The sequence below is a fragment of the Falco punctatus genome (genome assembly GCF_963210335.1).
Source record: "Falco punctatus genome assembly, chromosome: 4".
Classification (NCBI taxonomy): domain Eukaryota; kingdom Metazoa; phylum Chordata; class Aves; order Falconiformes; family Falconidae; genus Falco; species Falco punctatus.
The window spans coordinates 102345392-102372844 of NC_137583.1; the positions used below are offsets into that span (position 1 = coordinate 102345392).

Genomic DNA, 27453 nt, shown 5'->3' on the forward strand with positions numbered 1-27453 from the left:
AGAAACACACATTATTTACACTTCAACATTTCACTAAAAAAAAAAAATTAAAAAAAGCAGCATTCTCTAAATGAGTGAACCTGGCTGAAAACTTGACATGAATCTTAAAAGAGACTAATATATCTGTCAGAGGAAATATGTTTTGTTCCTATTGACAATCAAGCTCCACACACACATTATTTGTACTACTAATGAGGCCATTTTATGTCAGTTCCAATTAAGCATTATTTTTTACTTCATTGCTTCTGACAAACAAATGCATATGTTCTTTCTAAGATGAATGCTACTGTACATTGCAAAATGCCTGTCATTTCTATTTTTCTGTATCCTATATAGAATGATCTTACAGACAGAACACATATGTTCCCAATTTTCTCTGACTTCTAAAACCTTCAGACTCTGAGATCTTCAACCTATTACCATAATTATCCTGGATTTTTCCAGTCTCAATTAAGAACCCTTACTCATGACATTTTATAGCTGATTAAGTAAAACTAGCTATTGACAGCGAGTTTGGTAGTGACACCCATTTAAAACACATACACAGCGCTTAAAAGCATTTTTCTTCTCTGCATGAAAAACAAAGACATTAATAACAAACAGCATATGAACTAAAGCAAGAAGACGACTTCGAACAGAAATGGAACAAAAGACATGCCAGAGGAGCTTTGGAGAAAGCTCCTTTGCCATTCACATTCCTTGGTTTTTCCTCTCCCACTCCCCAAGGTCCCATGTTGGTAACCTCATGCCTTAGTGAAGTGTTGATTCTCTTCAGTTCTATGGTATAAAACGCTATTTCCTGGGTTGGTTAGAGAAAGTCAGTCAGAAACAGAGTGGTCTGCTCTTTTTCTTGCAGACAGTGAATTACGAAGGTATTTCCAGCTATTTCTTCATGTTAAATAATAGCTCTACTTTGTGCATATGTATGCTTGTGTGCATAAATTATAAATTTGAACAATCAATCACAACATCTGCTACAAAGCATGGAAAATGTGGATGAATGCATTTGTTTTAAAAAAAATGGAAAACTGACTTTTTTCAATTGAGATTACTGACAACATCCACCCATAAACAGGAATTTAAAATAAACTAGTTCCAAAACCCACACCACAGCCTGTTCTTCAGTGTCTGTCTCACATTTATGTAGCGCTACATGACTGCATTGCCAAGGATGTGCCTAGAATCAACAGATTTCAAATTTTCAGATGCAAATAAAAAATAAACAAAAATAAAAAAAGCTGGGGAAGTACCAATTCGATTTTTTCTCACCTTCCAGCATATTTTGTCTATGCACATCCTATCTGAGAGGCACAGATTCTGCAGTCTCTGCAAATTCATTACTTGCATGCAATGGTAAAGAGGAGATAGGTTCAGCTTGGTCACTCCTTTTTGTAATACCCTCAGCATACGAATAACATACAAACTCCTTTTATGTCACACTGTGGATTATGCTTGTTGCACTGACAACAGTCCCTAGAGACATTTGGCAAATTACAGAAACTAGCCTCCACAGACTCAGACTGTCGTGATCCCAAATAAATGCTTATAAAATGAGCCGATCAGTTTGCAAGTATCAAACCTGCAAAACTTGCAAACACTTTTGCTTCTTTCTTGGCTATATTAATTTTCACTGGTTTAATTAGATTTACACATTGATTAACTCATTCTAATGACCTGCCACGGTGCTAACCTTCTTCTTGTTGTTAAGGGTCCTTACAAATCAAGATAGTCACAAGCTTTCACCACAAAATTTCTTTCAGCATAGTAGACTTAATATCCTATTCAAAAAGCCCTTCTTTCTTCCTTACATGACATTCTTCTCTTTCACGCTGGCTCCTCTCTTTTAGCTAAATGAAAAAAAAAAAATCTACTCTATTGCTGAAAGAGTCTGAAAGCAAATCTTGGGGGCTTATACTCATTCAGCCTATTTGGCATCCCTGCATAGCAGATTCAGTGCAGGAGTCTGAAGCAGCACCATGCCCAAGGACAGTTAGGTTCTTGCTGTACGTTCAAAATCAGTGGCCTGGGATACCATGCAGCCAGACAAGGTCTTGGGGTTTGGACATTCACATAACCTTTTTTGTTATGGTAAGGAATCATAAACTTTATGCTCAGAATGATCCACACCACAAAACAGCATTTTTACTGTACCAAACCCTAAATGCTCAAAATAAATTTGTCAACTGATGAACAGTTCTCAGTTTCCTCTACAAGCAGCCTTCTCCTTTGGCTTAGAGATGGAGAATTGCCTCAGGACCTTCTGTGACAGACAGGTGAGCTCCCACTTGTGATATGTGATGGGGTAAGCAGAAAGTCACACCCACACTGCAGCTTCGTGCAGCCCCACGCTGCCAGCAGTAGTGGCTGCAATTAATTTAGGATGTCCCAAAGCCTTAACATACCAAGCTTTCTTTGCAAAGATGTTTACTGCAAAGGTACAGTTGGAGGAACTTGCTGTGACTACAGATGTGACAGACTGATAGCTATTCCTGTGTATAAATTCAGGAACCTGGAAATGAAGAAGGGGCAGGGGTGAAGGAAATCTTATGATTTAGTGTAGCAAACACAAGTGCCAGCCACAGAGTGGAAAATCTGATAGCAAATGTCTTTCAGTAAATAAGTAAGCAAGACAGGTTTTGCAAATAAACTATTAAAAAAAACCATGGAGTGGAGAGAAAATATATCAAGGACAAAAAACCTGCTCAGAGACAGTAAATGTTATTTTTAAATAGAAAATACATATATTCTAGTACCTAAACATATCCTGTTTAATACATTAGGAAAAGAATTTAGGAAAAATGAATCAAGTATTTGCAGCTTTCCTAAGGCAGCTTAATGTGTTTGAAGGTGACAGTTACCTAGAGCAGCGAATTACATGCATTTGCCAGACCATTAATTCACCAGTTTTCAGAATCCTCTTGTGATCACGTAGGGAAAAAATTATACCTAATTAAGGAAATATCGTCTGGTTGTTAGGGCAACACCCAGTCTCCAGACCATAATGCATTTCATAATACATGCTGTCAAGTTCATTCATATTCAACTTATTTAGCTGTAGAAGACAACAATGTCTTGCATCAGATGTTGCCATCATATTACAAGTAATTTGATTCTTTTCAGCCTCTAATAGGTAGTTGCTGATAAACATCCACTTGGCGACTGGCAAAGGCTACAGCAAACATATTTTTCACCTTCAACTGTTTGGATGTCTGATTTTACTGAATTTGTAAACTGTACAGAGAGACATCTTAGCATGGCATAACGCTACTGAAGGCCCAGCTTAGCTGAAAGAAACTGTAGAAGAAATTATGATGAGGTTTTTGCCACTGTCTTTGCCAAAACAAGTAGTTGGCCTGCCAATTATTTAGGTCTGCCCTGTTGCCTCAGTATGATTAATTTTTATAGAATTCCTGCATGAAACTGGTTACTATAATGACTTTCAAATTTGGCAAGATATTCTTGGCATATGACTTGTCATACAACTCTGTTGACGCTATAGTGGCTTTAAAAGAAATTAAAATTAACAGGGCAAAAGGTAAGGAATCAATGATTCAGAAGCAAATGCACAATTTTTGCAACACTGCAATAAACCCAAGATAAATCCATTGACATACAGACTTTAATTCCTCTTCACTTTATTTGAAAGACCTTGCTGTTTTATAATGCTCTAAGCTGTATGGACAGAACTTTCTTATAAGAAAGTGAATATATTTATTTCAGACTATTTTCTAGTCTACCACTTGCAAAGAAAGAATCCTCACTTGATCAGCTACAATCACTGTGCACTCCCTGTATGGCAACAAACTGAAATCACAGGAAGGACACTAAATACAGCCTATTTATTATATTAAGTAAACTATCTTTAAGTACTTGCCAATACCAACAGGCATCAGCAGGAATAAAGTTTATGTTGGTGCAATGACATATGCCACCTTACGTGCCCTGAAGGGTGGGAAAGTGACATCAGAAATAAAAAGTGTATTAGGGGGATTTAGGAACAGAGAGTTCACTAGTTGAGAGATGCACTTGGGGGCCAGTGAGAGGAAGGTTTAGTTAGTCCCAGCTTTCTCGAATAATGAACTGTATTAAAGGCTTCTGCTTTTATTCCAGTGTTCTAATACTGATATTGGACTTAAGGCACAAATACCAGCTGAATAAATAGTTTTTAAAGCTTACAGTAAGCATCTGCTCATTTTACAGTTTACTTTTTCTTTATTTAGGGAATTTCAACAAGTTAAGCATACTTACACATTCTACTCTAAATACTGGTCAATGTAAAACCAATGAACATTACAGCAACAAAGTTACTTTTCAAATTTCTTTATAGACACATTGTGCAGTCATAAGCACCAGGTCATTCCATCTGAAAAGTTATTACCATACTACCAGGTGAATGTCTTTGAGAACATGTTGTTTCTTGAGGTTTTATGAAACTAAGTGAAAAGATGACTTCCCTTACACTTACCAGACAGACGTGTCTATCAAAAACTAATATGAAAAAACCCAAGACGCACACTTTTTTTTGCAGATAAATGTACTCTCTCTGCATACTGAATAAATGATGGCCATATTTCTATTGATTTACTGTTCTGTCTAGATCGATTTGTCTCACCCCCTTCTGCTGCCTCTTACCTGCAGCAGAGAAAATAGGGTCCCCTTGTCGGAGTAGCGTGCCTGGTGAAGTACTCTGAACTGGCTGTTAAGTGGCCAAACTTTCATGACTATAGTAGAAAGATTAAAGGTAGCTGTGAAATCCTCTCCGCCCTCTGTCATCAACTCTGCTGCGAATATTTGTTGCTATACCATAAAAACTGATTACATTTCAAAAACAAGAAAACTTATTTTCCTTTTCTCAACAAAAAGTTACCAATTGTCTTGGCATTTACTAGCTAATCAGAGATTAAATAATGATTTGAGTATGGTGAAGAAGATCAGCAAAAATCACTAATAACGTATATTCTACAAATCTTGGGATTTGGTTTCATTTCACTACATTGTTGAATTTAAAAGCTTGCTAAAAATGGGGTAAAGTGAGCAGGAAGCCCAAACCCTGCACTAAATTAAGCAGGTTTAATTTGGGAGTGGGAAAACCATGATACAGACTATCACCATGGCAAGTACTAAACGACAACTTTGTATTGTAGTATTTCTAATCTTGGGCATAAATTCAAATTCTTATTTGACATCACCTTCATATCTTAGTTGAATCTCCTTGGAGCAATGGACACATTTGCTTTCCCCTTCTCTGTTTCCCCCCCACCCCCTGTTACGTTTGCAAACTTCTTTCCTCAGCTGAAAGTATGTAGTGTAGGTCCAAGAGAGTAACTACCCAAAAGCAACTGCTCGTAAAGGATTAAGAATCCAAATATAGCGTGGCAAATAAAGAACAAAGGTGACCCTTGTGTATGCAGCACCTTTCCTACAACAGCCAAGGGTTTTGATAATTTCTTTCCCCACTTCTTGACTTTATGTCCTGTCTCCTAGTTTGAAATACAGCGTTCGATAACATACAGATACTAGCCTACAAATATAAATACAGATTAAAAAGATACAGAAATGGGAACATCAAGAGATAAAGAAAATGCAGTTGATGCAATAGAAAGGGTTTTATGTCAGTAACTGTGTGCACAAATAGAGCAACATCTGAAACTATATTGGTACAGGTTAATAAATGTATTACATCAGGGAGTACCACTGTGATATTATGTCAGTAGTTTATGCTCCTACTAGAGTTGAAAAAAGTTTCATAGCATACAGCTGCCTGTTAATCTAAAATTACTGAAAAAAACCCAGAAAGAGATAGCATTTCTGTTGTAAACAAAAAGCTGCCTGTGTCAGTCAGTGCCTAAAGTATCCTCCGTATGGTGACTTAAATCTCTGCACCCAAAATAAGAGCTCAAGAGAAAGGCCATTGAAGAACAGGACAGTATTTATGAAGGGAAGATATACCTGAACTGCTACAGGGACTCTGAAGCACAGGCTGAGAGTCCTGCACTTATCTCTGTCCTTGCTGTCTGCACATGCAGGCTGGACCACAAGCCCATGTGCTCTCTCTAGGCTGGCTGCGGAAGAAACAGTAGTTTTCATACCTTTCTCAAACTTGCCCCAGGAATAAAATAAAATTACTGGTATTACGTGCCTGAATAAATGGGAGTAGTTTTGCTGGGGCCTGCTAATAGGAAGGAGCCCACAACAGTTAGGGAACAACCTGCCGCAGTGGGCCATTCATTCCCAGCAAGTGCTGGAGCAGGCAGAGAGGCCACGGACAGCTCTTGCTCCTTCTTCTGACATATTCTAAGGGAGAACAAGAAATCGTATTTCTTTCGTTTTCTTCCTACCTTTCAGTTTATAAGTGCACTTGGCTGCACGGCGGCTTTATGTATCCAATCCAACTAAAAGTGCTTTTGCTCTGTCAAGAACAGCCATCACTAACAAAAGCAGCCTCACAACGCTTGCACAAGGCTTAGCATCCTCAGAAGACAAAGAGGAAACACAGAGGTGGTGATTTGCCCAGGACTACTGGAATATACAGAAGAAATCTCCTGCTCTTCTCACTTTCAGATTTCACAAAAAATATCCAAAGGTCTTTTCATTCCATGTCAAAATAAGCACAGATTTCAAAAACTTGACACTATTGGTGAACTGCACAGAACTCCTGACCTATAACTAATTAGTATGTGATGTGTGCTGAAGTGTCATGCTTGGCAATTCCATTCTGTTTATGTTCTTATACATATTTTCTGATGTGGACTAATTCCTTCACCCACTGTCTCCCAGTGGCAGACGTGCCATCCTAATAAACAGGAATCAGGAGTCTCTTTCCTGTGGACTAGTTTTTCTTAGCATTGGAATGGAGTTTCATCTACTAAAGCTAATTCCAAATAATATTTCCTCATCAAACAGTTCTGCTGTCTTCCCTCCCTTCATGTCTATAACCAGGCGTGAAAATTGACTTGATGGCACATCCTAGTTCTAACAAGATGCAAAATGGAAATTATTAAACAGCACAATGAAAATATGAATCACTACTAGTGTTTAGCCTAAATTTTTACTTCCTTGCCTTACTGGGTTCAAATGAAACTTTCAAAAAGGATGCCCAATTTGCATCCTCAACAGTCTGATCTTACATATATATATACACACTTATAATTGCATATGGGAAGAGAAACGATATTGCCATTTCTATTACACCCACTCAGGCCAGACTGTTTTTTCAACATGTGGGTAATTTTTTTCATGTTTGAAACTGTCAGTCCGGGATTTATTATGACAAAAGTAACTAAAAGCAAAGGTTTTTAAACTCCTTACTTATGAGGAACATTTAATAAATGATGACTAAGTGCTTCCGTTATTGGCTGAAAACACTTACTTTATTCAGGAAAACAGGCTCAAAATACAAGAGAAGTGCCTAACAGCAAGGTTTGTCTCCAGAGCTTGTGCTTGGATGTAGAGGAGCAGAGCAGGTTGATGGCACGACAGCACATATGGTGTGTTTAACGTGGTAGGGCCTTGGCTCTCCCTCGGTCTCAAGCCTTCCAGACAAGGTGAGGCAGCCCTGCCTGTCTGTGTGTCCCCATGAAGTCATGACAACAGACATTTGATCAGACCAAATGTCTGAGACATGGCGCAGTTGGTCTCTGCTTTTTGGGCGAGATTTAGTACATAGGTCATTTGCCAGGCACATGGAGTGGGTAACTGGGTTTGAGGAGGAAATGTCTGTGACATTTCTTCTACATGCACTTCTAGCCTCAACACCACAGTGACAGGACAGCAGCTGTGATCTGCAACAGATGTGCTGTGTTTCATTTCCTGCCCAAAATCAGGAGGGACTCGCGCTGGGTGAGCTGCAGTGTAGCGGCTGTGCTGGAAGAAAAGATTCACTCATTAGAAGAACAAACACTGACACTGGGAGACATCAGAAACGCTGAGGAACTGGCTACCAAGAAGAAAAAAGAAAAAATCAACAGAAAAGCTGGCAGGTGATATAACCCTATGTATCCACCAGAGGTAAGATGACAAAATGACACCCTACAGAACCACAGCCAGTGGAAAATACTGTGGCTGAGCATGGTATTAGAAAGACCTAACCACAACCAGACTTAGATGGCAATACCTGAAATATCATCAGCTTTCAGAAAAATGAGGTGGTATCACTGAATGAAGCACTAAGGAGACACACTGAGGCGCTAGGGTGGCAGAGAGCAGAGTGCTCCTCTGTGAGATCCCTAATCCCTGAGAGGGCAACGGGAAGAACGGTCAAGGGATGGGTAGAGATCAGGATGTCTCCCTGCAACTCCCAAGATCAGATAGGCTCTTGCAAGCCAGAATTTATTAGTGATAGTCAATACAAGTGAAAATGCTTCACGCAGCTGCTCATGGACTGCATGGCGGCCCTTGCAATGTCAAGCCAAAGGTAACTCTTGCCCATCAGAGCTAACTCCTAGGCTAGGCTCAAATCTGAGCTGCACCCTCAGGGGGCTGCCGTGCAATCCAGGTATCCAGCTGCGTGGGGTGGGGAGAGAGCCACTTTGAAATGCTGAGGCTCAGGTTGCTGCATCACTCTCGAATTCAGCTACAAACCCAACATCCATCGTCCGTGAGAGCACACTGCAGAGCACTGTCAGCTGCTGCTTATGTCTAAACTCCTTTTTGTGCAGCTCCTGCACAAATGAAGATGAAGGTATGGAGCGTGAGAAAATTATGTCCTTTCCCTCCTCACCCCATTTTTGACAGATTTAAAAGTTTTGGATGGCTGATGAGGGGCAGTAATATCCACACAGTCCTCTCAGGAATCCTTATCCAGCAGAAGATGCTAGAAATGAAACCCTGAGTAGGTAAGGATGTGTTTCTAAAGATATGTTTATGTTAGTAATAGTTTTTAGACTTGAAGTGGACAGACAGCGGAAATCCTGTACTAAACCACAGTTCACATTATGTATCAATTCAGTTCTAGATCACAGCAGTTCAGTCTGACCTTGAAATCTAGAAATGTGTCCTTATTAGAGAGGACAAATACAGAAATCTTTCTCTCTGTCATGTTCCGTTAGATTTGTAATCTGTTATGTTAAACAAAGTCTGTTCTCACACAGTAACGGAAAGAAAAATATTCCAACCCTGCCTTTCCTCTCATTTTAAACCACAAGTTTTCACAGCCTAAATGCCCAGCCCCAGATCCCAAACTGCATTTCATTTTCTGGACTTGCAGCCCCTCAGGGGAGGGAGGCTATGGGTGAAAATCACTCTGCTCTGTACTGGGATTTGTCCTTTGACTGGTTAATGCTGGCTACCTGGCAGTGCCAGCTTTGTGACAGACCTCAAAACCAAGACTGAGGCACAGATTTCCGATAATGCCCTCCCACCGTATATTCTGTCATTAGAAGTAATGTGAGCCTATGCCTCACTTGTGCCTTTACAAACTTTTAACTGTTTTTTTCTGATTCTAACCAGACCAATTGCTGCTTGGGTTTGACTCTGTACAAGCCAACTGCCACCAACATGGGGCTTTTGCTGCACTTGGACGACTCCACCATTCCCGGATGATGCCCTCAGTGACACCTGTGCAGTTCTGCATTGTTTTGAACAACTGATACTAAGGCACAATCTGGAGAAACTGCAGCTGCAAAAATGTCCTTACCTAAAAAATCTGTCCCTGGTGCACAAGACCACCAGAAGCCAGTAAAGCCACCAGCAGCAAGCACGCAGAGCATGTACTTCAAAGGTAACCACATTTAAATCAGTAAGGGTACACTGATGTAAATGAAATAAAATTCAAGCCCTCTGTTTTGTGTCAATAGTCAGAAAATAGGAGTTTATAGAGGGTGAACACATTTTATAACTATAAATATGATATTTTGAGTTCTTGGTTACCTTAAGGTACTTGCAGTGAAACCAGCCTGTGTATTACAAAAAATGCTTGACATTTATAAGCCTCCCTTCTACCAAAGACCTCTAAGTGCTTTACAAACCGTGTGATATACAGAGGACTCAGAAGCTGGTCTGTTATCAGTGTTCTGGTATGGGCCTGGATCTAAATCTGAAATTTCCCACGTCCAAGAGCATTCAGACTAGGAGTACAGCCTGGGTAATCACCATTGCAGGCCTGAAGGGAACAGGTGGTTTCGATCATACACGGCAGTCCAAGTTAATCAAGAAAAGAAAACATTTTACCTCTTGATTCGTGCTGAGCAGATTTGAAGTACATCATAGAAAATGGCTAGCTGAAGTCTACTTTGCTCCACACTTTATCGTCTTTTAAAAGATGATGAAAATATTGAGGAAGAGCACTTTAAAATTGACCCTTGTGAGTAAAACTGCATTGTGAAAGTGGTCCGGCTAATCTAAAAAGTAGTCATGAAAAGTTCAAGGAGGTATAGTTTTTGGCTATTATTAAGCTAAAAAGAAAAAAAAAAGAAAATAACCGATCCAGCAAGGATTACTTACTTTCTTTTTAATATATCTGTACTGATTAGCAATGACTAAATTGATAGATTTCCCCCTTTTTTGTCCAGATAAAGTCACTCTTGGGCTGAGATCTTCCTTATAAAGTTGCAGCCTGGAGCACATTTTTACAGCTGAGTTATTATCCTTAAAATATGAGTTCATACTGGAAATGCTGGCAGCCCTCTTAACTATTGTATAGCAGTGAGCACAGCTGTAACGTGTTAAATATGTTGAAAGTACACGAGGGGAACCGAGTGGCTCAGAAGACTGGTAATAGAATAGGGAGTCTCAATGCTGGGTCACCAGGTTTGGTCATTGCTGGGACTGAAAGTCATTATCAAGCTACAGCTGTTCAGTTATGTCCAGGCATCAGCTACCCACAGAGAAACTCTACATCACAAAAATACATGACCTCAACTGGTGAAGTCCAACAGCCTTCCCAAAGATTGCAAAAGGTGGGGGGATGCATCCCCACAGCTGCATGCAGGTTAGCTCCAAAGGGAAGAGCCCTGATGGTGCAGAGGGGAGAGGCTTGCACGGTCCCTGCCCTGCATGCTGCCCGCTCTGTGCGGGCTGTTCATCACCAGCATATCACTACTGTCTTTCCAGGGCACTCTATTTTATCAGAAAGTTGTTAACCACCAAAGAATGATCCCAAAAGACTCCATTTTCCAAACCAGTGAATGGACCACATCCATCCCATCACGCTACCAGCTTCAGAGGCATTCTGGTGATACTGGTTAAATGAAGGTAGAAAGCAGGTGGCAAAGTACTTTTCCAGTTCTCCGGTTAAAGTAATGCCTAGAATGATCAAATACTTTATCATTACCTCTCTCTACATTGATGGCAACCTACTGCTATTGGCATCAAATTACAATCCGTTTCAACCTACCCCGAAACAGTAGTCAATTTTTACCTTTACACTTACCCAACAGAAGTCAGTTCTTCAAGCTGCAAGGCAGCTGAATAGGAAGTGCCTACCACCAAACAGTGCCGAGAAAATGTTCACACAATGCAAAGCAGCTCTGCTGCCAGAGAAGAATAAGCTGGTGACCCACTACCACCACATGTACCAGCATGAGTCCTTCAACCCAAACTGGATGATCAGCCTTCTGGGAAGCACAGATAGGGCAGCTGAGTCTACCAAGAGTTCAGGGAGACATCTTTCGTACGAAGGTAAGAAGATCTTTACGCTTTGAAGGAATAAATCTTAGCAAAAGCTAGAGAAAAAACAGGCCAGCTGGACAGTATACACATACTGCTGAGATGAACAGTAAATTATTTGGAAAAACCACTTTGAGGGAGAACATCCTGTGAATTCAGGTCACACTTGGCACATAATTGTGACCAAAGAATGAAAAAATTGGAGCTGTCAAAATGCAATGTTTCCACCATACTTCAAAATGACACATCATTTCAGAATTTGTCTAAATTTGAAGGGAAAAAAAGCTTAAAATTAGTTCAATAACCCAGAAATGAAAATGGAAAGATTATAGATACTTTGCCTTTGTTCTTCTTCCACCCTCTCCACAAGTTCTCTCCTGGAGTGGAGCCAAAATAACATTTTCAGAACTTTTTCCATGTCACTACCCTGTCCCTCTGCACATTTTCACTTCAAGACAAGTTTTGGAGTTATTATTTGATTCTGCCCACAAAGCCAAATTTTATTATTCACAGAGTACTATATATGTAATAGTCTTGTCAGTCCTAGCCAGAGGCAAAGGGTAGCCTCAGAGGAAAAGGAAACAAGAAACATCTAAAGGAAGAGAAATAGGATTGAGCTGATAGGCAAATGGATAGTACGCCCATCTTTTCTTGAGAGCTGTGTGGATAGAAAAAGAGCACTCTAATTGATTCCAGTCTGGGACTCGAGGGCTGGACTCTGCAACACTGCATGCTTGTGGATCTTCATTCCATGTGAACCCCCTTCCTCTAAAAACCAAACAAACCCTTGTTTTGCCTTTGATGTCAAAAGACACAACATAATTAACAGCAGATGTTCTGATAAACTCCAGTAGAGACCAACCTCTTGGCAGTCATATTTCTGTTCTGCAGTGGCTTTTCCAAGCACGAAGAAAATCCATTAGTGGGACTCAAAAGTACATGAAATGGTTTTCTGGTAGTATTTCCTGTGGTATTTTCTGGTACAGTTTCTATTATCGAGGAACTGCAGTATCATGAAAGACCCTGTTCGGTGGTGTTTCAGCCCTGTGTCACTGCAAATGATTATAATTGCAGGAAAGCAATGGAGAAATGCACGAGCTTGAAGCATAAAACCAGAACTAGACAAGGACAAATTTTTAGCAGAAGCTGTTTACAGTTTCAATGATTAAAACCTCCATAACCCCACAATCACAGTAACATACAGATCTTAGTTTAGTGAATTTGAAAAATTTGGCCTGAGATACTTACCCCACTAAAATCAATCAGAGTTTTGTCACCAACTTGAATGCTACCAGGATTCCACATTGGCTTAACCCTCAGAGACAGATGCGAAACTACATTACTGTGCAGGTATCCAATAGATTTTTATACCACAGACAGACTGTCATTAATTAATTAGCCCAAACAGAGAAAATTTTCTTCTTGTTTTCAGATTTCAGACTGTAATTCAGAGATTTTTTTGTTTTTCAATGACCCGATTTTAAATTTTGTGTTGTTTTTATTTTCTGCAGTACTTGCCATACAGCCAGCCAGCTGCAGACTTGCTTAATCAAGAAACAAAACCTTATTTTACGGCAAGACAGCCATCTTGTCTAGAAGCTGAAGTAATTAATAAAGATAAAGACAACAAACCTCAGAACAGGAAGGCAGCAAGTCTAATAACAACTTCCAGGATGAAACCATGTAATAAATACTTGTTATGCACACTGAGAACAATCCTTAGGCTGAATTGTTGCCATAAATTATTCATATGGAAGTTTTGGACAGTAAACAAATTTATGAAGATAATGATCTCTTTGCAATTCATGAACAAAAGTAGGGGAGGGGTCAATCCCCAGAATAAATTGCAACGTATAAATCCACGAGCTGTAAGCATAAAGTCCTGATGCAGAGATTTGCTGCAGAAATTGTAAAATAATCCCTGTGCGTTTTCTCTTTCCAGAAAGACAGTTTTGAAGAGCAAATGCAGAGCCAAATAATTTAGCATATACTCATCCGCTGTTCTTGACCACAGCATTAATCACAAGTTAGGAATCAAAGCCCTCGGACTATAATGGGTGAATCAAATGAGAACCGTGCACAGCATTAGCCCTGGTCTGCTTAAAACTAACAGCAAGCAAGCGTGAAACCTTCGTCAATACAGACCACAAGGGGTTGTTGCAAGTTTGGGGAACCTTGATGTACGTTTTTGTTTGATGTACCAAACTGCTTTTCCTCAATTGAGGATCCACACCGAGTGACTAGGTGGTTTAATAAGCTGAATGAATTTCACAATGGCTAAGTTTACTTCCAGTACATTTATTTAATGGTTGAGTCAACTGATGAAAGGGAAATAAAAATCTGATGAGGAGAAAAAAAAATTAGTCTAGAATCTAGACTCCCCTAGGACAATTTCTTGTGCTTTGTATCCTCTGTACTGACAGACAACATATTTGCTTTCTAGCTAATTACCAACAAGACTAAAATTTTACATCTTTGATGTGTATGAGATCAAAGAATATTAGGAAATAAAAGTAAGATTAACATAATTGTCTTGTACAGCTATAATAAACTATGACTACATACACAATCAGGCACCCTGCTCATCAGGAAAGCATGAACTAGAATCAATTGAATTAAACAAGACTCTTGTTTAACTTTGCTTCCTCAGCAGCTTCTCACCTCTCCTGACACCCAGCACTGGATCACAGATGCAAAGCCAGGAAAGATGCCCTCTCCTAATGGCCCACCTGACACCCTGAGACCCACAGAAGGTCCAGTTTCAGCTGTGGAGCCTTTAAAAAAAAAAGTAGCTGCCTTGTGCAGACACAGCAGGCCATCGGCAAGGGAATAACTAAAGGATCTCCAGGTCCAGTATCACATATCCCTACTACTTACTTCATCTAAGCGACTAACTTCTGTATCTTTCTTTCACTGCTATTGTCTACCTTACATGCACACACAGACTGGGCACTAAACCTCTTTGGAAGCATGCCTCAGTAGTAAAGTCTTTTCCTGTTATGCATATAGGATACAGTTCACATTGTCAATTCTGTGTGCAGTTAGTATGCTCACTTTAGGGAACAAAAAAAAAAGAAGAAAGGAACGACTGCTTTGGTAGATACCTGCATCTAATTCATCCTTATCATGGCTAAAATACTGCATTAGGAGTATTGTATTTTCTTTAAGCCGTCTACGAAAATACTGCCCTGTAACAACCAATAAACACCTGGCTTTGACTGATTCATATTCAACCTTTATACACACAGCATATTTGTTTACTCCAGAAATATCTAGAATTCCTGCTTCCTCATCAGCTCAACTGTGAGACGAAAACCCAAAGGCAGCCAAAAGTAACTGCCTTGTAAGAGTGAAATGGGGTGGGAACATCGGAATCACTTCTGCTCATTAAGGTGATGCAAAAGGTCTACTTCTGGCTAGGAGCTGTGAGCTACTCCTCAGAGCAAAACAATTTTGAAGTTTTTATTTGTCATCAGGTGGCAGTGACAACGAAAAACACCTATTGCACTTCAAGACAGCTTGTAATAGAACAGTGTGGGGGAACGACCGACAGAATAACAGTTACGTTACCAGTGCAGCTTCTAAGTTTTTACAGCTACTCAGCTGGAATTACACCATTGTATTAAAAGTGGTTTAGGGTATAAACAACATTTGGTACAGAAAGGCTCCTTCCCTCCCCATTGCCAGGTCAGGAATCAGAGTAACGAAATTCGTGAAAAAAGGTCTTTTGCTTGATTTTAGGTATTTTTACTGTGTAGTTTTGCTTTAGTTCACACAAGGGCAAGCCTGAAACTGTTTCCTTGCTGACAACCGCCTCATTCAGCACCCTTGCAAGCAACTCCCAACAAATTGCAGTCTTCAAAGGCACGTTGTTTTTGTTTGTTCTCATTGTAACAGATGTTTTGTATCATGTACTTCAACCAACTAATTCATCTGCAGAGGACCGCCTACTTCTGGCTGGTGTGCATCCAGCTGTGGAAATAGCTCAAGTGTCATCTGTGGCCACTTTCATTCCATTCTTCTGATCTCACAGGATCTCAGTGACCGCATCCAAGCCCATAAAAAATAAACAGACCTGAGAACATCCTTTTAAAAAATTTCCAGCGGAGGAGTAATGCTACTCCAGGCAGGAAGCCTTTCTGGAAAGAATGTAACTGATGCTGAAGGAAGATTCACTCAGCTCTGGAAGTCTCCTCCAAAACATGCTGCTTTTACCATATGAACTACCCAGTCAATATTAAGAGGACTGGAGCAATGTCATGTGTGATTTTGATGGAGCTGAGAGCTTCTGACTAACTCAGTGCCATATCAATTAGCCCAAGCACCAGGCAATCAATCACCACTTCTCTGTACTGAGCTCCCATTAGAAGCTGCAACTACTGTGAGGCTAGTTCATTTCAACACACTGAGCACTTTTATATACTGTGGCCCTACTGTAATATATTTCTGAAGTAGAAACAAAATCAATCTGAATTGCTCTGGAGTGGAAGCATATCCCATTAATAGCTGTGCACCAAGATTAAAATGTATTAGTGGATAAAAAATAGTCTGCGTCTGTAAGAAGTCAATTACTGCTTTCTTAAAAGTGACCAAATAAAACTTCCAATACTAATAAAGAATAGACTTTCTGAAGATGCCTTTAAAATCAGCTGGGATCACTTCATCACAAGTCAAAACATGCCTGGGATGGTGCAACCATTCCTTGATTAGCTTCTTTAGAAGAAGGAGCAACAAGTTGCCTTCTGAATTTGTTGAGAAGTTGAGCACAGTTTCCCACAGGAAATAAGTAGTTCCTGATAAGATGCTGATCATACACTTCAATATCAGATCCACTGCATTTGCTAATTACTTTCAAACCACTTAGTCGAGTCACCCATTAAGAGGAAATGATTCAATTGCAGATCCACTGAACTGAGAAACTAGGTGACCAAAACTCCTTGTAGAGCTTGAATTATCCACCTGTATAAAAGGGCTCACAATATGTCAAACTAAGCAGTTAATTTCAGCTTCAAGAAGCAACAATGGCTGTATTTAATTAGATGGTTTGGCAGGATTTTTAATATTGTACATCACCAATTATTGGAATATTTCAGAAACATTTCAAAAGCCTTTGAAAACTTTCACAAAAATTAAAGTCTTATATCAATCATCAGAACTGATTCATCACTTCTAGGCAGTTGTATTCCAAGTCCCTTAACTGCGCAGAGAAAATATTAAAAGTTGATGGCAACTGTCCTATATTTTAGAGATGATGATTCATCTTTTCACTTCTGATCAGGCATATTTGCTATAAACTTGTAATTTGGGTACACCTATGGGTCAGCTGCTTCAAGGCCTAAAGCAGATGACTGCAGAAGCCTGAACAGCTCGCTGCAGCTCATGACATTTACTGTAGTTGCTAAGTTGGAGGTTCAACAGAATGGACTCGCTCAGAGAGAAGCTAACTTCACATTAGTGTGCACTGACTTCACAGCAATTAATTAAATGATGATATCTAGGGTAAAAATGGGTGCCTGACAGAATACTCTTTTGGGATTTTAAGTCTTTGTCCGCTACATATTCTAGCCTTCTGCTGATTCTGCTGTTGCTTGGTTTGGGCTTCCACTTTGAAGCATGTCATAATGATAGATAGCCTTCTCTGAAATAGAGAAAATACCTCTCAGAGGGAAACCACCACATTTGAGCAAAACTATTGTCCTTTAGCATATATAACATACAAAAGCAATACCTGTGATGCGCCTACAACTTACACTGGATATTGGAATTATTAACTTCAAAGAGTTCCATCACTTGTATTTATCCACAAGAATTTTACCAACACAAAAGAGTTAACATAACCTTTTCCTCTGTGAGAAGAATAAATATGGCACAATACCCGGTTACATATTGTCCCAGCTTGGCCAAGAAGATGAAAGGAAAGAGAAAGGCACAATCTCACACTTTACTTGACACAACGGTACTCACAGCGTGCTCCTACTTACTCCTTTACTTGTCTGTTGAACACAATGATGAACAGAGGCTCAGAGAGGATTCGAATACATTGCATTTTGGGGAGGCAAGCAAATATCACAAACAGATTGTGGCTAACCACATTAGCCCACACTCTCAAAGCCATGACCTGTATCACATTGATTTTTATCTGGGAGACAGATTTGAATGGCATGTAAAACTCGAGGAAGAATGACAAATTAACAGAGCTGAACATCCAAACTCTATGCGAGGAAGTTCTCATAGAGTATGGTACTCGAAACTTCTCAAGTACTATTCCAAAATCTTTACATGAGCTCACCTGGCTTACAGCACAAACACTTCCAATCTTTTTTTTTTTTTTTTCTCTGAATGGATGGCAGTTATATACATTCATCTATTTATATTATCCCTGTGGAAACATCTGTGGTTACTACCCACTGAAGTACAAAGCCCAGAATATCAAAGATGTGCACATCATCTGCGTGTTCCCAGCAAAAGGTTTCTCAGTGTTATAGCCAAAGCTGAACTTTGTCACCCAAGGAAGGACAAATGGTCTGGTTTTGGTACCTTGGAAAGTGAAAGCAAAACAAAGGAAAGAGCAAAACTGGTACGGAGGTCCTGGGAGCTACTCCAGGAAAGTCACACCTGCTTTTACCGTGAACATGGGCATGGACTGAAGGCAAGTTTGCTGTTGTGAGCCTAAATCTGAGCACTGAGCACAAATTCTCCCTTGGCAGCAGCAAAAGTTCCAAGTCTACCTTTCAAAGACCATTTTCACCCCATCACCCTGCCCTAAGTAACTGCCAGAAACGGGTTCTCTACTCACCTCCCGTTAAAAACAACATGCCCAGGGTGTTGGACACCTGTGAAGATTTAGGCTGAAATGTTATGAAATTGGATATCGAGTGGAAGTTGAAGACATGAACTGGGTGTAACTGTCTGTAGAAGGCAGCATGAAGCCAGGGGAATTGCACAGGTCTTTCCCTTCAAATTCCTGTTATTCCTGTGCTGTTCCTGGGGGAAGACGTGGCCTGTCACAGCTTTCACTGTCATGATGAGTGGCTTTGCTTGCCGAACTTGGAGCAGGAGTTAGTGAGGGAGCTAATACAGCTTTGCTACTTCCACAGACACGAATTACAGAGAAAGGGTGTTGCATCTACCTGTCTATCAGAAACATTCAAACTGCTGCTGACAAATGTCCACCCCCTCCTATCCCTGAAGTAAGACCTGTGACAAGGAAATGCTCATTGCATTAAACACTTCATCCCCATTTAAAATAAGTACACCTAGAGCAACCCTCTCCTTTCCACAGAAATGACATGGCCTGCCAGCAGGAAGACATGCCAGCAGCGGAGTGCGTACAGCCAGGCTTTTCCTGAAACACCACGGGTGCTCCTGGCCCACTGGAACCCAGGGTTAGTCAGGAGCAGTTGCGGCAGCGTGGCTGGACCAGCTTTACAGCAGCAGGTCTCTCCACCTACCTGCCAACAGAAAACATGCCTCTGGCCTCAACCCCATCAGATGTGGGACATCTGTGAATGTAACGCCCACCATTTTGGCTAGAAGCAGGCAACAGACTACTAATTTCCAAAGCTGCAAGCAGGAGTTTTTTTTATTGATCCCACTAAAGAGGAAGGCTATCAAGCTGGGAGCTGACATAGACTCACATCCTGTGTGGATTGGGCAAAGAGGGGGTGCATAATGATTTACAGATTGCCGTACTGTAAAGTACAAAGGCTGTTTGAAAGCAGGCTGTTTGCTGTGTGAATCATATGCAATCCTCTTGTCCCACCATGGAGATCAGTAGCAGGGTGTCAACCATGTGACCCTCAGCTCAGAGCCGAAGAAATCATCCAAGCTGTTCTGGCCCAAGCCCTAGCTGAGAACTCTGCCCATTTTTATTCACCGTGAGTTCTACAGCTTTTTAGGAGGCAGAAGCAGATGTCTGATAATGAGGAACCCAATTGTCTTCCTGCTTTGAGATATGTTTGCGGTTAGCAGCATGTAGAGAAAAGGTAACTTCCACTCAATTTCTCACTCTGAAAAGCACAGTGGTGAAGGGCTACACCTGGGATTTGGGATGGATGCTAGAGACGGGGCTCTCCTGGGCAATAAGGCCTGCAGCGACATTACAAAACCTCCCAGGTAACTTATTTAAAAGGCATGCAGTGGGAAGGCTGTTGAGCAGACATCTTTCAACTAGGTATGCTCAAGGCTGTAGTCAATAATAAGAAATAACAAACTGCATTTACACCATCGTTAGAAGAAGTGAAATTTCCACCTTCCTTATAACAATAGGCCATTTGATAAGAAAACCTACCCTGCTGGAAGTGCATCTCTCTCTGGCAGGTAGTCTAAAAAACAACCATTCAGTGGTTTCACTAAATACCAACTGGGCACTCCTTCAAAATGCTTCACTTTGTTGATCTGTCACTGTGTTACACAATTCATTCTTCATCAATCCACCAAGAAACAGCCAAAGGACATTCAGTGTTTATATTGTGTATTTCACTACTTGTTTTTGCAGTCATGTAAGAAAGAGGTTGAACCCATGCTCTCAAAAATCTTGCGGATACTACTGATTTGTAACAATAAGCTTTTTGGAACACACTGTTGAATGCATGGACTTAGAATGGATTTACTCCTAACTCACACCAGTTTGAGAGAAACACAAGGCCACAAGGTTACAATCTGAAAACTGTAATTAAGCAATCACTCCAGTGGGACTGAAATCAGTTTAGGAAAAACGCACAATCTTACCTAGATTTGCCTCCATACTACAAAGCTTAGGTCAATATTGCATTCTTTATATTTTGAACTAAAAAATAAGTGTTTTATCTAATAGAGTAAAAAACAAATGGCAAATACTGCTAGACCTGACTCCATTCAACAATAAGCTATTACTTATGAGATCTTGGACATTTCTAACTTCCAGGACATCGAATTAGTGTACATTTATACATCGATATAACCCCCCCGACACACCTGTTAGCACGGTTTCTGCAAAAATAATTTAAAAATAATTCTTAAGATGCTGCACCAGTTACAGGTGAAGATGTGTTAGTCAGCCACTTACTCAGACACCTCGATAAGTATATCAGGAATGAACACAGAGGGGAAAAATAAAAGACAAAAACCCTCCACCCAGAGGCCAGAATTAAGATTCGTTAACAGTCTGAGACTCTGGAAATGATATTCAAACACTTAACAAAAGGTTTCTTACGTAGATAAATGAAAAACAAGGACAGAACCCAGAGCTGGGTTCCCCATGCAGTAAGGATGGGGTACACATTAAAGGTACTTCAGAAGTAGCCCCAACAGCAGGAGGATACCGCCTCAGTCTCCCACATGAGCCCTCAGACAGCAGAGACAGCTTTCTGAGAATAAGGGTTTGGGCAGAGGAATGAATAGAGTCAAAGGAGATGGAAAACCCCGGAGAGGTCACTGAACTCAAGGTGCAAGTGTAAGTGAAATGAGGAACCAGGACTGGATCTTCTCCACTGCAGAGCAACGGAAAAGCTGGCACATGTAAGCACAGGTACAGTGCCCAGGACTAAAGGATATTAATAAAGACAGAACATAGATAAACAAAATATAGACCTAGCTAACCTCATTTTTTAAAAATAAAATGATCTATTTTCTAGACAAAGGACATGCAGCAGATCAAAGCTCTGAAGGTCAATAAAGCATCTCAGGCAGTGCTACACCAGAAATTACTAAACCTTGTGGATGATAAAGAATTAACTAACGAGGAAATGGCAACAGGTCGTACTAAAGGACAAGCTACACTGCTTCAGTGGGAGGATCACTAAAATCTCCATAAGGACTGCTCTCATCCAGTATTTTTCATAATGTCCTTGAATCATAAGATTTCGGGAAATTATGAAGTTGTGAGACGCATTCAGTAATGTGGGAAATTGAACTACCATACAGGAAGGATGGGATTAAACAGAGCAAGGTGCAAATTCATGAAGACAATTAGGCTATAATGTGTTTTCCTTTATAATCTAGGAGCATTTGCTGGAAACCCAGAAAAAGGAGAAAACCTAGGTATATCAGTGAATTACATGATGACTACATTACTAAGGTCGTGCACAAAATGTTATTTTACAATGTAGCAAAGTACTCCCAGCAAAGAGAAGGAAGTATTAGTACTATTGTACAAAAGGTTGGAATACTGTGAGCATCGGCTGTCCCAGAAAAATTAATTCAAAGTGGAATAGACCCAAAGAACGGTCACTGCTGCAGCCAGATGTGCAAAATCTCTAATTACTGCAAATGCATAGCGATGTTGACATACTTTGCATAGAAAATGAAGACCCAGGTAACATTTTTGTCTACAAATTAATGTGGTAAACATCAGAAGGCAGAAGAGTTACTGAAGGCAGGTGAGAATGTTTGACCACGAACAGCTGGATGTACAATGAATAGGAGTACCTCTAGGGTAGAAATTAAAAATGCAGTGTTAAAACTAAGAGCAAAGGTGTTTCTGAAACAAGCCTCCTGAGAGGATTACCAAGAGGCAACAAATGAAACTGTTTAATCAGGTTTTGTAAGGGTTTATATAGCCTGGCTCCTGGATACAACAGGAATCCTGCATCTTATAAACTGGTCACTAAGTCCTTAGAGTACATTATTACAATTTTTACACTACTCCTTCACCAGATAAATCATGATGTAATCATAAGTAATATATAGATTAGATATTTTCCCCTACTTATATAAATTAGTCCTTGAATACACTTGCATAACATCATGGTAATTTATGGAAGTGCTTTTGTTCTAAGGATTAGGAAAGTGCCAGAGTTTCCTTCATCAACTTATTGCTGCAGGCATGACTCTCTTTTCATTCTCACTGTTTCACACTTATGCAATTCAATTTTCTTCAGTGAAGTTAACTGTTGATTTATACTAGTGAAAATCAGATCTAATATTTCCCTTTGTAGATAGGACATGCTTATTCTAATACTTAACAGTAAACACCTAAACGGTAACAGTGTCATTATGAGGCTGTGTTTAGAGGTAACAGTCAAGACAGGCCCTTAGAATCATAGAATTGCTTAAATTGGAAGACCTTTCAGATGGAGTCCAACATTTAACCTGACACTGCCAAAACCACCATGAAACCAGGTCCCTGAGCGCCGCATCTACACATCTTTTAAACGGCTCCAGGGATGGTGACTCAACCACTCCCCTGGGCAGCCTCTTCCAGTGCCCGGCAAGCCTTTCGATGAAGAAATTTTTCCTAATATCCAATCCAAACCTCCCCTGGCACAACTCAAGCCCATTTCCTTTTGCCATATCACTTGTTATCTGGGAGAAGACACTGACCTCCACCTCCCTACAACCTCCTTTCAGATAGTTGTAGGGAGCATGGAGGTCTTCCCTGAGCCTCCTTTTCTCCAGGTTAAGCAACCACAGTTCTCTCAGCTGTGTCATCTGCAAACTCACTGAGGGTGCACTCAATCCACTCGTCCAGACTGTTGATACTGAACAGGTCTGGCCTCGGTACTGAGCCCTGGGGAACACCACTTGTGTCGGGCTGCCAGCTGGATGTAACTCCACTCACCACCACTCTTTGGGCTCAGCCAGCCAGCAAATTTTTACCCAGCGTAGAGCAGACCCATCCCAGCCACGAGCAGCCAGTCTCTCCAGAGGAATGCTGTGGGAGATGGTGTCAATGCCTTTACTGAGGTCTAGGCAGGCAACATCCACTGTCTCTCATTCATCCAGTAAGCTGGTCACCTTGTCACAGGAGGAGGTCAGGTTTATCAAGCAGGACCTGCCTTCCATAAACCCAGGCTGGCTGGGCCTGATCACCTGGTTGTCCTGTATGTACCGTGCGATGGCACGCAAGATGATCTGCTCCATCACCTTCCCCAGCACCGAGGTCAGGCTGACAGAGCTGCAGTTCCCTGGATCCTCCTTCTGGCCCTTCTTGTAGATGGGCATCACGTTGGCTAACTGCCGGTTAGCCAGGACTGCTGATAAATAATTGAAAGTGGCTGGGTGAGCACCTCTGCCAGCTCCTTTAGTACCCTTGGGTGGATCCCATCTGGCCCAATTGACTTGTGTGTGTTCCACCAGACTTTTCACAAACATTTAGTAAAAGCTATTTAGTGGTATGACAGTTTTATAATCTAAATAGATGGGGATTAAAAAAAAAAAAAAAAAAAGAAGAAAGACAAATGAGAAACTGAGGCTAAGAAGAAAGATGTTTTCTCCAAGGTCACACAACTGATCTCTGGCAGAAGAAAAAGTATCTGCCACTAAGTGCTCTAAGCCTATGTGCATCCTCTGAAACTAGTGTGAGGAAAAGCAGGCTCAGTTCAAAAATGAGCTCCAGCAAGGATGAATAAAACTATACATTAAATTTATAGCTGAATAATTATACATTATTTCCATTTGGAATTTGCTTCCAATAACAGCTGAATCCTCTGGGACAAACCACCATATGAATACCATATTTTTAAGAATAATAATACAATAATTAATTTTGCAGTCTACACCTTGATTCTTACATAACCCCCTTCCTACTCAGTCAACAGCCTAAAACTTGATCCTTCACTAGCAGGAATTCACATTTACAACTTAAGACAGCTTGTGCCAGTCCTTCTAATTATTACTTCAGAGTCATCATAGTTACAGTGCTGCCCGGGCATTACTCTAGTTGTATAACAAGCTGCTCCTCAATAACGCTCTTCTGGGTTCACAGGACTGGTTCCTTCTCCAATGCTTCCCAGTGCCTCACCTGTAATGGAAACGCTGATTTTCTGCAGGGCACGGATGGGGTTTGGGAAAACAAAAGGAGATCCAGGTCCCTTTCTGCTGAAGAACTGTCCTGCAGCAACATCCCCTATACTTACCTGCACTGTGGAAGTGAGAACCACATCTCCATCCAAAGGGACCACCACCATGTCCAGCAGGCACCCACAGCAGATTATTCCCAGCCTTGTCACCAGCTAGTGCGAAACCTCTGCGCTCCCAGAGCACAGAGCTTATTCGAAGATTTTTGCTGCCTGTGGCAGATGAAAATTGTTGCCTTTCCTTTCCACCTTCACAGAACCTGCATGTTCAGCAATTGCACTGTATGACCATCTGTGTTGCAAGCAGGCTTGTGTCCTGCTTTACTACCTGTGTATCATCTGATCTGCTTAAGCCAGTGTAGCAGAGCTCTCACTGCAGAGGTTGACTAGTATTAGCACCAACAGCAAGACAATGGACGTTACCAGGCAAAAAATAAGAGGACGATGGAGGACATGACGGAGGACAAATTTGAGAGGGCTGTAATATACACATATGACATGGCTCTCTAGTTCACAGTACACATACGTATGTGTAACCATAATGCAATACACATGGCAAAATGTTTGATGGTGAGCTAAACTGAGAAATCATCTGAGAAATCACATGCTTACCTAATTCACCACTCTGCTGAGATCATTACTTTCTGCACACTCATTAATCTAACTCTTGGCCTATAATTAACACCATGTGATTATGCAGTCCATCGCTCTTTCCTGATCCTATCACATTCTGCCTACTTATTAATCTACCACCTGGACAATAACTAACTTGACCAGTGCTCAACAAATGAGAAATTTTTGCTCAAAATGGCAAACATGACATATGAACCTTATAGTTCATGTTCAGGTTTTTGATTTAGTGTAATTTAAAAACTTGACATAAATGCAAATCTACATTCAACCAGAGGTGTTACATATATTATATGAAATAAATAAAGTAGTAGTGATTTTCAGTCTTAGTTGATGTACATGAAGTTGGAAAAGTTAAAACAGACTGCAGGCTTTGCACAAAATTAGAGATTGATTTTTTTAAAAAATGCACTACATTTTCCCACAGAAGGTACTCTAATGTCTATTGATTAATAACTATCTTTTAAAAAAAATAGCCCCCATTTGATAAAACTTACTGCTTTTAAACAGCTGTTGTGTTAAGATTTTTCTTGACAATGAAGGTTGATGGTTAAGGTTGCATCTTTTCTGTTAAAAAGAAATCAATATTCCATAACCTCAACCAGAATTTCCTGGCTTCAAAGTCTCTAGGGTACCTTTTAAATTTAGTGTCAGCATTCTTCTTTTCCAAATATCTTTTCCATTTATGTTTACAGATTTGTATGAAATATATATATAAATATCTGCTTTTTCCAGTAATGTAAATGTCTTTAAAAAAATCTTAGAATGATGATTTATCCATTTAGTATTCACACATTCTGTAGAATTTTGAAAAAAAGAAAAAAATTTACTAGAACTCTTAAGCCTTTTTATTATAAAACAGCAAAGCACAAGTTCCTCACATGCAGGGGCTTGTCTACTGAAAACACCTGTCCCTGTTTTCTAAGTGAATCCACATGTGGTGTGTCTTGATGCCATCACAAAAAATGTCCAGTTTCACTAGGAGGCTCTAACAGTGCCAAAAGGGGTTGGAAATCTAACTAGGATATCTCTTTTTCTGCCATTCATAGTAATTGATATTCATTTTTACAACAGCAGAACAAATGACTGCAGCAATACTTGGACTTGATTCCAGATCTGTATAATCAAACGTACAATCCCCTATACCTGAGTATGGGATGTAACTTGGGTGAATTATTTACATGCATTTCCTCCTCTTCGAGGCATGAGCTGGTTGAGTTTGGGCATTGCTCCTCTGTCCTGGGTACTCTCCTCAACATAACAGCACCTGGCACTAAAGAGGGTTGGTTGGTAGGCGCGTGCTCAGCTGAGTCTGAAATCACCCATTTAGCAGCACTGAGGCAACACCTATGTACGGTGGGCGGCAGAAATGACCTCATGCGAGCCTGCCTGTCCCAAAGGAATGCTGCCAATTACTGTCATGATTATCAGAGTTATGGAATTGGCAGTCCTTGATTTTCTGCCTCGGGAAACACCGGAATTAAAATTGTTGAGCAGAACTTTGGCATTGGTATTTGGTTAGTTATTTCAACTTCTAAACTCTTTAGCCTTAAAAGTTCAAGTGAGTTCATGTTCAAAGGATCTCTTAAAAAGACACAGCTAAAAGTTAAAAGACTGGCTGGAGATTCCAATTTCTAAGGGATTATTTCCTGTTTACTTTTCATACCAGCTAGCCGAACTCTCCCATTTCATCTTGGAGTCAGGACTCGGCTGTCTGCAGAGGACATACTTTGTTCCCTCACACTCCAACAGGCAATGCAAGATGGACTCCTGGCTCTATTTGCTAAAGAGGTAAAACAACAAACGGGAGGCAGAGAAAGCTGCCTTGGGAGAGGGCCACTGAACAGAGTACAAGGAACTTCTTTGTTCGAGGGCATAGGAATTAAAACACTGAAACTGCTGTGGTATTTTGGGTATTCTCCAAAACAACAGCGTTGCTAGTGAGAAAATGAAAACTGATATATTTCAGTTGGACAGTTTGTACTTTTTATGCTACATTCATGCACAACAATCAAAAGGCAAGAATTTGGAGTCCTTACTCGGCCTCACTTCTTACCAGAGCAGGGGTTTGACACTGCCTATGAAACAAGAAACGTTTTTGTTGTTGATTTTAAAGACAGATAGATTACATTCAGCCATGGGCCAGAGGAAGGAAGGGAGAAAAAATTAATAAGGGCATTTGTTAAGACGATGACCTTTCTAAGAGGGCTGTAAGGGCTTGAGAAATGTCCAGAAGAGAAGTTCTCCCCAACACACTTTATCATTATCAATAGTAGGTTTTTCCATATGCTGCTCTGCTTGCACACTTCATGCTGCCACTGGCATATTCATTCTCCAGCTATTATGCAGAAACTGTTCCACACAGACTGACAAGAACATCTATCTGTGCGTACCCAGTGATTACTTATGGTCACACCGGTTTACTTGTAAATAAAAGAGGGTA

General features: G+C 40.5%; 1 protein-coding gene and 1 long non-coding RNA gene across 7 annotated transcripts in view; one reads left to right on the top strand and one right to left on the bottom strand.

The window, feature by feature from the left end:
- Window positions 1–27453, bottom strand: part of RBMS3 (RNA binding motif single stranded interacting protein 3) — a gene marked incomplete at its 3' end in the record, with an annotated part of 449340 nt that overhangs the window by 36484 nt on the left and 385403 nt on the right. The gene's annotated exons all lie outside the window — the stretch shown is intronic.
- LOC308063198 overlaps window positions 5–27453 on the top strand; it is a 30471-nt gene continuing 3022 nt past the window's right edge. Inside the window, exons 1-2 of the long non-coding RNA XR_013927876.1 lie at window positions 5–7544; window positions 7824–26801. This is a non-coding gene — a long non-coding RNA (uncharacterized lncRNA). The remainder of the gene's footprint in view (window positions 7545–7823; window positions 26802–27453) is intronic.